Below are 14149 nucleotides of genomic sequence, written 5' to 3' on the forward strand. Positions count from 1 at the left end.
TGTTTTATATAAGCCTCATAGTAACCGCAAAGAAAACACTTGTAGTAGATACACAAGAGACAGAAATCAAAAGTATAATCACTACAAAAAAAAGAAAAAGAAATAAATCAAATTACAAAAAAAGAGAACAAGAGAGAAAGGAGCAAACTACAAAACATCAGAAAACAATTGACAAAATTGCAATAAGTCTTTACCTATCAATAATTACTTTAAATTTAAATAGATTAAATTTTGCAAAGACACTTAATCAAAAGACATTCAGAGTGGCTGAATGAATTAAACAAATAAACAAACAAAAACTCAATATTCCGCTATATGCTGCTTACGGGAGACTCACTTTACCTTTCAGAATACTCATAAGCTGAAAGTAAAGAAATTGGGAAAGATATCCCCATAAATAATAACCAAAAGACAAAATGGATTTTTTTCAAAAACTGTCATGAAAGACAAAAAAGGTCATTATGTAATGATAAAGGGATCAATTCATTAAGAGGACATAACAATTGTAAATACATATGCACCTAACAATGGATTACCCAAATACATAAAAACAAATATTAAAAGAAGGGAGAAATAGATACCAATACAATAATAGTAGGAGACTTCAATGCTCCACTTTGAACAATGAATAGATCATCCAGACAGAAAATCAATTAGGAAACAACAAAATTAAACAACATTATTGTCCAAATGGACCCAACAGACATATACAGAACATTACAGGCAGTCCCCAAGTTACAGACAACCTGATTTGCAGTGTTCTATACTTATGAACAGGCTCCTAAGGCTCCCCGCAAGGATAATTTATAATTAAATAATAACACTAATAATTCAGGAACTAGTTTCTTCCACACATGTAAACAAACCTGTACGGCGTAAGCAATTCATTGGCACAGCATCTTTACGCTAGTGGTTAGTCTCGCTGTTTATATAGTCACTTACACACAGCATCACGTTCATCTTAACTTTTTTATTTGACTTTGAGTCTATGTTTACCCTTATGACAACACCGCCAAAGCTAAAGTCCACGGCAAGCCCTGGTTAGCCTGCAGTAAACAGAAATTTGATCATGATACAAATAAAAGTAGAAATAATTAAATATTTGGACAAAGGCCAGACACCATTATTTATTGGAAAAGCATTAAGCTAGACAATTGGAACAATTATAAAAGATAAAGTGAGAATAATGGAACATGTGAAAGGCAGTGCTCCAATGAAAGCATAATTATTACTAAGCAGTACAGTGGATTAATTATTGAAATGAGAAGGTTGTTATTAATTTGGTTAGAAGATCAAAATAAGCATAACATTCTTATTAGCCCAGTATTGAGGCAACATTAAGTAAATGTTAACCTTTAACATTCGTTTTTGAAATTTCTCCCATCTCTTATCTAGACTTTTTGTATGGGTCTGTTTTTATGTTCTGTTTGTTTGAATTGAAAGAAAGAGCACAATAGTTTCTGTAGCTTATTATTAGAGTACAGGAGTATTGTTATTACTGCATTAAACTGTATTATTGTTATCACGTATGAGACATTATAGTATTATTATTATTATTACTATATATGTGCTATTAATCAGGGATCTGAGTTATATACAAATCTAACCTAAAGACGTTCTCAGGAATGTATCTCATCTGTAACCCAGGGGCTGCCTGTATTTAATCCTACGGCACCAGAATACACATTCTTCTCAAGTGCACACAGAACATTGTCCAGGATAGACTGTATGTTAGGTTACAAAACAAGTCTTAAATTTAAGATGACTGAAATCATATCAAGTATCTTCTCTGACCATAGTGGTATGAAAACAGAAATCAATAATAGGAGGAATATTGGAAAATTCACAAATATGTGCAAAATAACACATTCCTGAACAAAGAAGAAATCAAGAAGGAATCAAATGTATCTTGAGACAGATGAAAATGGAAACATAATATACTAAAATTGTAGGATGCAGTAAAAGCAGTTCTAAGAGAAAAGTTTATAGTGATAAACACATATATTAAGAAGAACAATCTTGGCCAGGTGTGTTGGCTCATACCTGTAATCCCAGCACTTTGGGAGGTTGAGGCAGGAGGATTGATTGAGCCCAGGAATTTGAAGTTACAATGAGCTATGACTGAGCCACTGCACTGTAGCCAGGGTGACAGAGAGAGAGCCTGCTTCTAAAATAAATTAGAAATGTCAAAAAAGGAGAAAGATCTCTAATAAACAACTTAACTTTATTCCTCAAGGAATTAGAACTATATGAGGTGACTGATAAGCTAATTAGGTTGATTGGGATAATCATTTCCCAATGTATGTATATATATCAAAACATCACATTGTACACTTAATATACACAATTTTTATTTGTTAACTGTATCTCAATAATGCTGGAAAATCAATCAGGCAATAATGCTAGGAAGGAAATGTTGAGTGCAACGGGAGAAAACAACAGGAGTAGCTAAAGAGTAAGAAAGCACTAGCCAGGCATAAACAGAGAGAATGAGCATGCCAAGCACACAAATAACACATGCAAAGGACAGGGTAGCTTTTTATCACTCAGCAGAGGTCATTGTGGCTGAAGAATAGGGAGTGAGGAGAAGAGCCAGCGAGGCAGCCTAACACAAAGCCCCATAGAGATTTTGGTCTTCATCCCAAGAGCAGAAATATGAAGGTCTGGGTATGTTTGTTGGGGAAGACACAGTTAAATTCACACTTCAGAAAGATCATGCTGCAGAGGGATACAGATTGTAGAGGGTTAAGATTAGATTTAGGGAGTCGAATTTGGAGGCTGCTGCCATGGTCTAGGTGAGACATGAGGATGACTTGGATAAGGGTGTTGGTGGAAAATAAACTCAACTGAAGCACCAGACATCTGAGGTCCACGAGAGGAGAGTCCACAGAGGCTCAGGATTGTCAGCTGGCTGGCTCGCACCCACTGTCCTGGGTATGGACATGCTGACACAAGTTGTCAAGATCATGATCAGCCTACTGAAATGTCCTACAACTTCTTTCCTGGAGCACTAACCTAACAAAGGGTTGTGCTGGCAACCACAAAGGCTACACCATGTGGCAGGACGGGAAACGAGAGCAGGGGCGGCGGGAGCCATCTGTGAATTGGACATTCCATACTCCAGCAAGGCACTAATGGCATCTTGAGAGGGCATCCCATCCTCTCTGATCTCGGGGGATGGGGGCAACCATCTCAAGGGAAGCGTCCTCTCCATGGGCACATAACTGCCCCCAATCACCCCCAACCAACACCAGCTTCTGAGCTACCTATGAGGAGAGGCCCATGTCCCACCTGGGTCTGAAGTCTAGGCCTGACACAGATTCTCAGTAGGGTGACCTCCTCCCTGGATGATGGGCTCCGTGAGGACAGAGTCTCCATCTTATGCCTCCTTGCAACTCCACTGTGCAGCCCAGACGTAACATACCATGTGTGCTGAATCAGATTTTGTTCAATGAACGAACAGACGACTCTCTTCCATTCCCTTAGAGTCGACGGCTAGTCACCCAATCAGTGGTTCCTGCAGCCAAGCTGAGAACCTTACGCTATAGTCAATGCCCTGAAGCTACTTGGACTGTGCTGGGACATCAGACACAGATAGAAAAGGACAAAGTCCATTTCTACTATCCAGACATGAGGCACTCGGAGTTTTAAAAACAGAGGTTGGTGACTTCCAGGTGGAAGAATCCAGAGAGGAGGCAAATGGTAGAATGGAACTTCAGGACAGGTGGGATGTGGATAATCAGAGGGATGGCCAATTAGAGGGAGAGGGAAGCCTCCACCCATGGAGAGCCTTCGAGGAGTGATGCTCCAGTGGGAGCCCTCAGACAGGTTCTTCTCACAGCGAGCCTGCAGGCAGGAGCTATCAGCTCATGTCACTGTCCAGAATACTGAGGCTTGGAGTGGTGAAGTGGCGTGCCATGGTTGCAAAGCCAGCAACTGTTGGAGCTGAGGTCTGAACCCAACACTTTCTGAAGCCAGAAGCCATGGATCGCTCAGGCATCCAAAGAGAAGAAACAATGGGATCAAAGCACAGAAATCAAAGAAAGAAAGCGGTAGGTTTAAAAAATAGGAAGTGAGATCTGTTTACCAGGACCTATTTCCCACTTGAGACGTTTAAAGGTGATGGATTGGGCTGGATTCACAAGCTGGAGCGATGCTCAGGTGGGACGTAAATGCCTTGCTGAGAGGTCTGACTTCAAGCCTGCAGGTGACAGGGAGCTGCTGGCTGCTTCTGAGCTGTCCAGGGACATGATCAGAGCTGAGCTTTCAGAATTGGGATGTGACCTTTGGGAGAAGAGGTGACAGACAGGAAACTCAGCAAGACAAGAAAACTCAAGGTGCCCAATATGAGGCCCAGGACAGGAGAGGTGGGGTGGGGGAGGAGAGATGGAAGGAAACAGAGATGTGGGCACCAGCAGGAAGGAAGCAGAGGCAGGAACTGCTGGCTGGAATGGGTCCACGGAGAGGAAAACCACTTCTCCTTCCCTTTCTGATGACAGCAAGATTAGTACTTGGGAGCAGGGCTGCATGAGACAGAACTTCCCGAAACTCAGGAGGGGAAGGACCCTGAGCGTGTGTCCCCGACAGAGGCTGCAGCTCCCAATCACATGGTCCACTTGACCTCCTCTTCCCACCCTACAGCCCTTGTCCCCGGTGAGCTTTGGCCTCAGACAGGCCCTCAGGGCACCTGGCAGTGCCTCTTCCTTCAGTATTCAAGGCAAATGAGAGGCTCAGTGATCACCCGGACCCCAAAGCAAGTGACAGATGTCGAAAAAAGTGGCATCACCCCCAGACTATAGATAAGGAATCTGAGGCACAGAGAGCTTCGACAACTTACCTACTACCACACAGAAAAGGCATGCCAGAATCAAGATCCAAACCCAGGGCCCTCTGTGTGGACCTTACCTGAATCAGTCAAGGACCCAGCAGGGAGGTGGTAGAAAAGTAAACACCTTAATCTCACTCCCTTCTTGCCCTCCCGTCCTGCCAGTGCCTCCCAGACAGAAGCCAGAGGGTGCCGGAGCCCAGTGTTGCATCCATCCTGCTGATGCATCTGCACAGGTGGGTCTCACGGGCACAGAACAAGGCAGAGCAGGGCAAGAAGTGGACCTGGAGGGGCACATGGAAGCTCCCCAGCACCCCGCCACTCAGAAAGACTAGCCCTTGGTACCCACCTGTACTCAGCTGTCCCTGCCCTGCAGAGCCAATGCGTCTGTCCCCAGGCCTCTCAGTAGAAGGGCAGGGCCCTCCTCCCAAGGCTGGGCAGCATCACCACGCTCCCTTCTTCCTTCCTCATTCACACTCCCCACCCTGCCTCTATCAGTGGCTCCAAAATGCAAAAGTCTCAAAATGGCGCACTTCCTCAAGGAAGGCTATCTCAAGAGAGGAGGGTCAGCTGATGCCACTGACAGCCCGAGCTGCCCCTCCCAGTCTCCCTGCCAGCCCTGCTTGTGGAGGCCTGGCGGCAGCCGAGAAAAAAGAAAGGGCTCCCCTGTCTCTGATTCCGCAGGGCCTCTGATAAGAAATGTCATCCCTCGCTGGGTAATATTACCCGGCCAGATAAGAATCTCTATCAAGCTCCAACATATGGCTGGCTACAGAACTTGGAGCTCAGTGGAGCAGGGTAATTTATTTGCTTAAGCTGCAAACCCTGGGCGGCCAAGAGAAGTGCCCTGAATAAAAGAGTAAGAGCCAAATTATAACCTCTTGTGACTTGTCATTGGGATTCTTCCTGGGAAGGAGGAGGCACCTGAGAACAACAGGGGGCCCTCCACACTCTCCTCCCGCACGGTAAGCACTTTCACCTTCCTCTTTCTTCAAAGGGCACTTTCACTTATGTTATCACATTTAATCCTCAAGACAACCTCAAGAGAAGCATTTTTAGCCTGCTTTTACAGATCAGGAAATGGAGATTCAGCAAGGTTAAAGTAAAATGGCCAAGGTCGCATGGGCAGCCACACTGGAGCGAGGACTCAAACCCCAACAGGTCTGACTCACTGGCGCACCCCGTCAGATGGAGAGGTTGAGCCCAGCCCTGGGTCGGCTCAGCCCAGGCAACTAAATTAATCACCTAAGTCAGAGCTGCCCGACTTAACTGACAATGTCAGCTACACACTGTAATCTCGAAGGTCTGCTTCAAACCTCTCCTCTTTCCTTGTTTCTCTGTAACCTGGGGGATAATGAAAAAGGTTTGCAGAGTGCAAGTCTGAAGGGCAAGGAGGGGAGGCTGGGGAAATAACCAGGAGAGGGAGAAGAGACCTCAGGGCTCAGCTGCCAGCCTCACACGTTCAAGGAGTAGCAGGCAGAAGGGAATTGTAGAAAGAAAACTCCTCCCTCCCTCCATTCATTCATTCATTCATTCATTCACAAATATTGATGGAAAGCCTCCTATGCACCTGCTCTATGAAGTGTTCTCTCTAGGACTGACTTACAGGTCAGTAAAGAGACAATAACAGCAGAGCATTAAGCCTGCCTGCAGATGCAGAAGTTCAGGTACCTTACCCAGGGTTGGTGCATTAGTGTGTAGCTATTAGCATGCTCACATACAATACTGTTCTATGCTCAGTTGTTTTTTTAAGAAAAACATCATTAAGGTTTACATTACTCTTTGATAGTTAATAAAGCATCAAAGAATGTTCCCTATTCATTCATAAAGCCACTAATTAATTTTTAGATTAACTTTTTAATTGACAAATAAAAGTTATAAATATTTATGGTGTACAACATGTTTTGAAATATGTATACATTGTGGAATGCATAAATCGAGCTAACTAACAGGTGTGCCATGTGTTTGTAGTATTTTTTAAAACAGCTATATTGTATTCCACTTTATGGAGGTATCACAATTGAATCAACTAAACCCCAACTGATGAACTTTTAAATTGAATCTCATTTTTTCTATTTCAAACAATGTCGTGATAAAGATTCAATTCACATCATGCATGCTTCTGCAGAAAAAATTCTTCGACTAATGTCTCTTAGACTTGCCTTTTCCTGTCCTCTTCACTGCAGCAGTAGCAAAGTCTCAATACTGTTCCCAGAGGTGGATGCTTTTCTTTTACTTTTGGGCCCTGAGATATTCAAGAATGCAGAAAGCCCAAGGCTAGACAGAAGCAAACCTCCACTAGAGCTCAGGATTCACCTAAAACCACAGCTCAGCCTAGAAAAGCATAGCATATGTCAATTGTGCAATTTGAAGCTAAGGCGTCTCGGAGGAAGAGATTGGTCACAGCCAGAAAACCTTTAGGTGGTCAAAAGATAATGTATCTCTGTGGCTAAAACAAAGTAGAACCTAAGGTGAACAAGGGCATCCTATGAGTGAGGGACTGGCCACCCATTGGAGGCACCGTGATGGGCACTGATGGAGGGAACCCCTAGTTCCCTGGAGGGGACTGAGGAAAAAGGCTGTCATCTATGGGATCACAGATAAAGGGACCAAAGACTTCAGGAACAAAGAGAAAGGCCTCATTCACTCTTCCTGGGCAAGTCAGAGAAGAAGATGTTTCAGGTAGGTATTGAAGAGTAGGGGTTCACAGGCAGAGAAAAGGGAGGGGACTTCCAGGTGGTCTCACCAGAATGTATGACATGGATAGTGACAGAATGGTCAGCCAGGGCTCAGGATGCACAGGGCATACCTCATAGGCTGTGCTGAGGAGCTTGGCTTCCCCTACGGAAGGCACTAGGAGCCATGTAGGCCCCTGAGCAGCAGTGCCAGATCAGAACGAAGCTTCAGCATCACCATGGAGGATAAACTGGCGAGAGAAAAATCCTCGGCCATGTGGGAACGAGTACACCACAATTCCAGGAGCATCCTGCAAGGCAATAGCTGTACTGATTAAAACAGCAGCCTCCAGAGCCAGGCTCCCTGTCTCCCAATCCCATTCAGATCCTCTACTGAGGCCACTACCAGCCTGAACAAGTTCCCTATGGGCGCCATGTTGTTTTGTCATCGGTGGAATGGAGATGACACCACAGGGGCCTCTTAGGGCTATGTGTGGACTGTAAACTGGATGAGTTAGTGTATACAAAGTGCTCAGAACAGTGCCTGGCATGCAGGATGGACACAGCACATGGCAGCTGTTGGGAACACACCTATCTCCCTGGTCCCTCGACTTCCTCTTTCAGCACTGTCATTTGTTCTGAAACTCGAGCTGCCACAAATCTGAGCAAAGGTCTGAGCAGGTCTGAGTCAAGGCTTGCTTTAGGAGGGCTGGAACTACTATCTGAAATAGCATTTGGGGATTGCCCACTTCTTCTTAGTTACAGATAGTGGTTCTCAAACTTTACTGCACAGCAGATTCACCTGGAGAGAAGACGTTATAAACCCCAAAGCCCAGGCCCCATTCCAGACAAAATCAGAACTTTTGCAGGTGAGATACTGGCATCAGGATTTTTAAATTCCCCCAGTGACTCCAACGTTCAACTCAGTCTGCGAACAGCTGATGGAAGAGTCAAATCCAGCAGGAGAGGCACGCTTGGCGGGAGGAACGTGTCCCCACCCCTGAGCTCTGCCGTCTCCAGAATCCACGTCTGCTCATTACGACGCCCACCTATCTCGCCTCACAAGGCAGCTCAGCTGTCGCACGGAGCTCGCAGACTTGAAAGCTGCCCCGGCTCATGAAATGTGTAACACACCCCTAGACTCCTTTCTGGAAGCAGGTAAGGAGAGAGAACACCGACAAATACAGCCAGTGCAGGAAACTCTTTGGAAAAAGCACTGGGTTACTAGCAAGCAGCTAGCTGGCTCTGGCCCCAGGCTCTCTCCCACACGCTATATGACCTAAAAGACATATAATTTTTTAAATGCATACAATTTTAAGAAAATTTCAGTGTGTTACAGGGATAAGGACTGACTCATCCCTCCGACAAGATGTCGGTGAGATACAAGCGGGAAGACACAGGTCACATGACGGAGAGTAAGGCAAAGGTAAAGCATTTTTATCTAACGTGTTTTCTGGGTCTTTACTGTAACGTGAGAAGTTCAAGAGGGAGAAATGCCCCCTTAAACAAACTTTTTTCTCACCAGGGGGAGGGAGGCATCAAGGAGGAGGGTGGGACATGGGGAAGTTCTCTTCAGGGCAGGTTGTCCTGCTGCCCGCAAAGGCCCAGGTGCGGCTACTGATAGGGCAGGGGCCTGGGTGTGTCCACGGGCTGCCCCTCCGAGACGTTAAGATAGGACACGTTATCCGGGAACAATGGAGCAACCTTACCGTTGTCCTAGACCTGAATCTGACACGGGAGGATAAGGCTCCAGGAAACACGTCCCCAAACATCTGGCCCGAGTGGCCCCAACCAACCCCTGGCCCACTTGTTTGCTGGTCTCCCCGCTCACTCGTGTGCATTAGCATATGTCAACCACATACCAAGAACTGTGGAAGAAGGTGGGGATGCCGGGATGACTAAGGCTCGGTCTGCACCCTCAGGAGGGACGAAGATAAGTAGGGCAAGCAAGTAACATTCAAGTACAACTCAGTGTGCTCAAACACAGTAAAAATAACAAGCGTAATAGGCAATAGCTGCCACTCATGGATGGCAGACCAGGCACCGTGCTTGGTATCTTGTAGTGAACATCGCAAATCCTTACTGGCAAGGATCTGGCAGGGATCAAGGCAAGGATTTGTGTGGGGCAGAGACGGTTGTTGGAAGCATTAGCACCTTTATTCAGCGTTGACTCAGTCCTTACTGTGTTGCAGGCACTGTGCTGAGTTTTCCTGGATTTGTTTGTTTGTTTGTTTGTTTGTTACCAGCAGGAGGTAGTGATGATTTAGATTAGAACATGGGCTCTGGGTCCAGATTTGCCTGCCAGTAACTGGGTGACCTTGAGTAAGTTATTTTAACTCTCTGTGCCTGAGTCTAGGCCCGGAAGTCATCTCTAAAATAAGGACTCGTCCATTTGACAAATGTTTACTAGGTACCTACTGTATTCCAGGGAATAAAGCATTTAATAAAACTAACAAAAATCTCTGCATTCCTGAGACTCACAAAGGGATGGGGGTGGCAGACAGTCACCAAACAAATAAACAGGTACATATATGGTGGGTTGGATGATGGTAAGTGCTGTGGAGATCAATAAAGACAGAAAAGAAAAGGAGACAGGGGTGTGAGGTAGTGCTGTCTGCATATAGTGGCCAATAAAGGCCTGTCCAATAAGACATTTGAGCTCCGTGTGTGTGTGTGTTTCTATGCATGTGAGTGCATCTATGCATTTGTGTGCATCTATGCGTGTGTGTGTGTGTCTATGCATGTGTGCATCTATGCATGTGTATGCATCTATGCGTGCCTCTGTGTGTGTGTGTGTGTGTGTGTGAGAGAGAGAGAGAGAGAGAGAGAGAGAGAGAAAGAGAGAGAGAGAGATCTACTGAGCACCTCCTATGTGCTGGGCACCATCCTAGGGTTAAGTTGGGTGTTCCACACAGAATAACTCATTTTGCTCTCCCTGACATCCCAAGAAGGAAGACAGCGATACAAGTCCCATCTCACACAGGACAAAGCGAGACACGCAGAGCTTCAATGACTGGCTCCAGGGACGGAAGTGGTGAAGACTGAGCAGGCTGTCGGGCTCGGCAGCCCAGACTGTGAACTGCTGCACACGAGGGCTTCACTCGGGTGTGATGCTCTGAAGATCTTTACTGTGATGAGTGTAACAACGCCCACAAGAAAAGAAGCAAGGAGTGCAGAGGGTGAGAGCAGAGGGACGTGCAGGCACAGGGTGTGTTTTAAACCCATTTGGAAAATAAAGGAGCGCTGACTGCAGACTCCCCTCCCTCTCCCTGCACCTGTCTCTGATAAGGGGACCACCTTCCATCCCTCTAGTCATCTCTACTGAATTTTTTGGAATGAAAAACACGAGAGGTTCTGTATCCATTTTAAAGCTGGCTTCTGATTTGCAAATTTGTTCAAGGTTCTGCTCTCTCTCGCTCCAAACAAAAAACACTGTCCCATCCAGGCCCATGAGGGTCAGCTTGTCCCTTCGCAAGGACATCACTCCAGAGCCCACCAAGGTGTTCTTCTGCTCAAGCCACAGACTCCTGCAATAGGAAGGGGCGGGGTGGGAGATGCAGCCAGTAAAGGTCCTAGAAGGTCCCAGGAAGGCAGATGTGGTAATATCAGTCCCGTGGCTGACCACTGAGACCCTGCCTCAGAGGTTCTTACACGCTCCAAAGGCCAGAAAGAGCTCCTTTACTAAGAAGCCCGCCGAGGAACCTGCTTCCGGGAGTCACCGTCACGTGCTTGTTCTCTAGGAGCTCACAGGATTAATGCTCTTGCACGCAAGGCCTTTGTGCCCCATCTGCCAGCTTCTATAGGGTGAGCACATTTGATGAACGGATGAAGGGTGGATGCAGAGAAGGAGGAAGGGAAGAAGGGAGACAGGAGAGAAAGTAGGGAGGTGTGGAGTATAGGGTGGGTAAAGAAAAATTACAGGACCTTATGACATGACATCAGGAGAAGTAGAAATAAAAGGGGAAAATGGATAAAAATAAATGCACATTAACAGAACAGAGTTGGAAAAAGAATCTATGGACTATTATACAGCAGTTAACAAAGAATGAGATGTGTGTACACATCACACATACATCCACACAGCAGACCTCCAAGATATATTATTGAGTGAAAATAAAAAATAAAACATGTTGAAATATTTGATTCCCCCTGGCTCTGAATGCCATCATCCACAGAGCTGGAGACAGAGGTGGAGGCTGGATCTTGGCATAAATCCCAAGAAGCTCAGCTCTGGGCCCCCTGTCTCAGGCCATTCATTCCGTCTGGAGGAAAGCAGGGCATGCCCTCTGTCTAGGTCTCTAGGCAACAGCATCTCGTGACCTGGCTTCCACTCTGATATTGCTGCCCCAGCTCTTAAAACACTCATGCTGATTTCAAAACAAAATAAGTCATAGAGCTTCCTTCACCTCCTGCCCCCAGCCCATAATAACCCCAGAAGAGCAATGCATGAAACCGGGTTGCAGACTGAAGACCTGGGGGCTTTATCTGGCGACATATTTCACCCATACAATGTTCAAAATATTTTTGGATTCAATGCTCACATCCCAAATTCAGAAAATTCCATTATATTACAAAGTCCAAAAATTAATCCCAGCAGCACTGGACCCACCTTCCTAGGGCTTCCCCCTGCAGGGCATGCAACCCCCCATGACCAGTTTCCCACCCCTCAGAGACCACCTAGTCCAAACCCCTCACAGGTGAAGACCTGCTGCTCAGAGAGGTGCAAAGACATGCCCAAGGTCAGGCAGCAGCCAGGGGCAGTACCTTAGCCACAATTCAGTAGCCCTCACACGAAGGAAGACTTGGGTCCCTTCAACCTGCCCAGCTGCACTCGTCATTTAGCCCTAATCACACAGCCTTAGAAAGTAGATGATCCACTTGACCCTAGGCTAGAAGAACAAGGCCCCGAAGATGACCCTGGATCCAGAGCACAGTCCGACTCATAGTGCAGTGATGCTCTTACCCTACACGATGGCCCAAACACATTGCAACACTGTCACCATAATTAGCCCAGGCTTGGTCACCAGGACATCTCTTGCTCAATATTATTCTTTGCTTCTTGGTTTCCACATCCAGAGGAACAATACTTCTCTAAAAAAATCAATTGTCCCTGCAACCCACCTACACACAGTTCTTGGAAAATATGGGTTAAACATTATGCCTTACAGAGAAAACAAGGAACAAAGAGGGAGAGGGAAATTTCATCTCCATGGTCCTGCACTTCTCGTTATTCACACCAAACGTTTTTCAAGCCACTAAGTTCAAATGACCCTGTCCCTTGGGGCTGCAGAACTATTTTTACCAACGCTTGCCAGTAAGGAAGCTTCACATGCTTTAATAAATGGGATTACGCAGTACCAAGAGGCGCTAAATGGCTTCAAGAGACTGGTGGTTAGGGGAACTGAAAATGGCCCGAAAGGAAGATGCCGGAATAATCAATTTCTGGCACAGGAGAAAGGACGGCTGGATGCCCTTCTGCTGCCCAGAACACCAGAGGGGCTGCGGCACAGGAATCGCAAAGCATCCGTCAAATAAATAGGTGGCCCCATCAGGATGACTTCCCAAACTTCCAGAAAAAATAAGGAGATAGATGCTTCTGGTTTTAAGAAGAGGCAGCATAAACACACATGTACATGCGCGCGCACACACACACACACACACACACACACACACACACAGCTTCTGAATCTCCTTACCTGTGCTGTGCAGCCCAACAAACTTGCTCCTTTCTGTCCACACCTGCCTGCTTGAGATCATACCCAGCCTCAATACTCAAATGACTTGACTCCCACATACGAATCCAAATGCATACTTTTTGTATAAATGTCAGGTATCTAAGTTTATTCCTTTACTCCATGTATTAGTCAGGATTTTCCAGACAGACTCAATCAATAGGCCAATTACGGGGACTGGCAAGTCCACAATCTCCAGGGCACGGCAGCAAACTGGAGATGCAAGGAAGGGCTGATATTGCATCCCGAGTGCAAAGGCAGCATGGAGCCGGAGCCAGAATCCCCACTTTCCCCCTCTCCCAGGAGGCCGCCAGTCTGTTTTGCTGACAGCCTTCAACTGAGTGGATGAGGCCCACCCACATTTTGGAGGGTAATGTGCTTTACTCAAAGTCCACTGATTTAAATGTTAATCACATCCAGAAAATACCTTCATGATGACATCGAAAGTGGTGTTTGATCGAGGGTCTGGGAACCACGGCCTAGCTACAATGACACTCCAGATTCATATGTGAAGCTGCTTCCTCACTATCTCCACGTGGATGTCTGACCTATATCTCCAACATAACCATTCCACCTCTACCCACAAAATAAACACCCACCTCCCACTCCCCTCGCAATTCCCCCATATCAATATGTGGAAACTTCATTCTCTAGTTGTGTAAGACAAAAGCCTTGGGATCATCTTTCTTCTGGTACCTCATATCCAACCCACCAGCAAGTTCTACCTTTGAGATACATCCAGAAACTGATCACATCTCACAGTCTCCTCTGCTTCCACCCAGCCGGGCCACATCATCTCTTCTCGGATTACTGCAATAGCCTGGATTGCTGTAATAGCCCCCTAACTGGCTGTCTTTCCACCTTTGCCACTTTCAGTCCATTTGCAATACAGCAGCCAGAAGGAACTGGCTGAAGTG

The 14149-nt window shown here is 46.1% G+C and overlaps 2 long non-coding RNA genes across 2 annotated transcripts in view; one reads left to right on the forward strand and one right to left on the reverse strand.

Moving 5' to 3' along the window:
- Positions 1-14149, reverse strand: part of LOC105882751 (uncharacterized) — a 237734-nt gene that overhangs the window by 22778 nt on the left and 200807 nt on the right. Inside the window, exons 9-10 of the long non-coding RNA XR_012920150.1 lie at positions 5175-7811; positions 4088-4284 (exon numbers count right to left, since the gene is read on the reverse strand). This is a non-coding gene — a long non-coding RNA (uncharacterized LOC105882751). The remainder of the gene's footprint in view (positions 1-4087; positions 4285-5174; positions 7812-14149) is intronic.
- Positions 8570-10535, forward strand: LOC142871926 (uncharacterized). Its single transcript, XR_012920151.1, has 3 exons — positions 8570-8658; positions 8830-8926; positions 10449-10535. It is a non-coding gene; the product is annotated as an uncharacterized LOC142871926 (long non-coding RNA).

This window comes from Microcebus murinus, chromosome 7, assembly GCF_040939455.1.
Source record: "Microcebus murinus isolate Inina chromosome 7, M.murinus_Inina_mat1.0, whole genome shotgun sequence".
Classification (NCBI taxonomy): Eukaryota; Metazoa; Chordata; class Mammalia; order Primates; family Cheirogaleidae; genus Microcebus; species Microcebus murinus.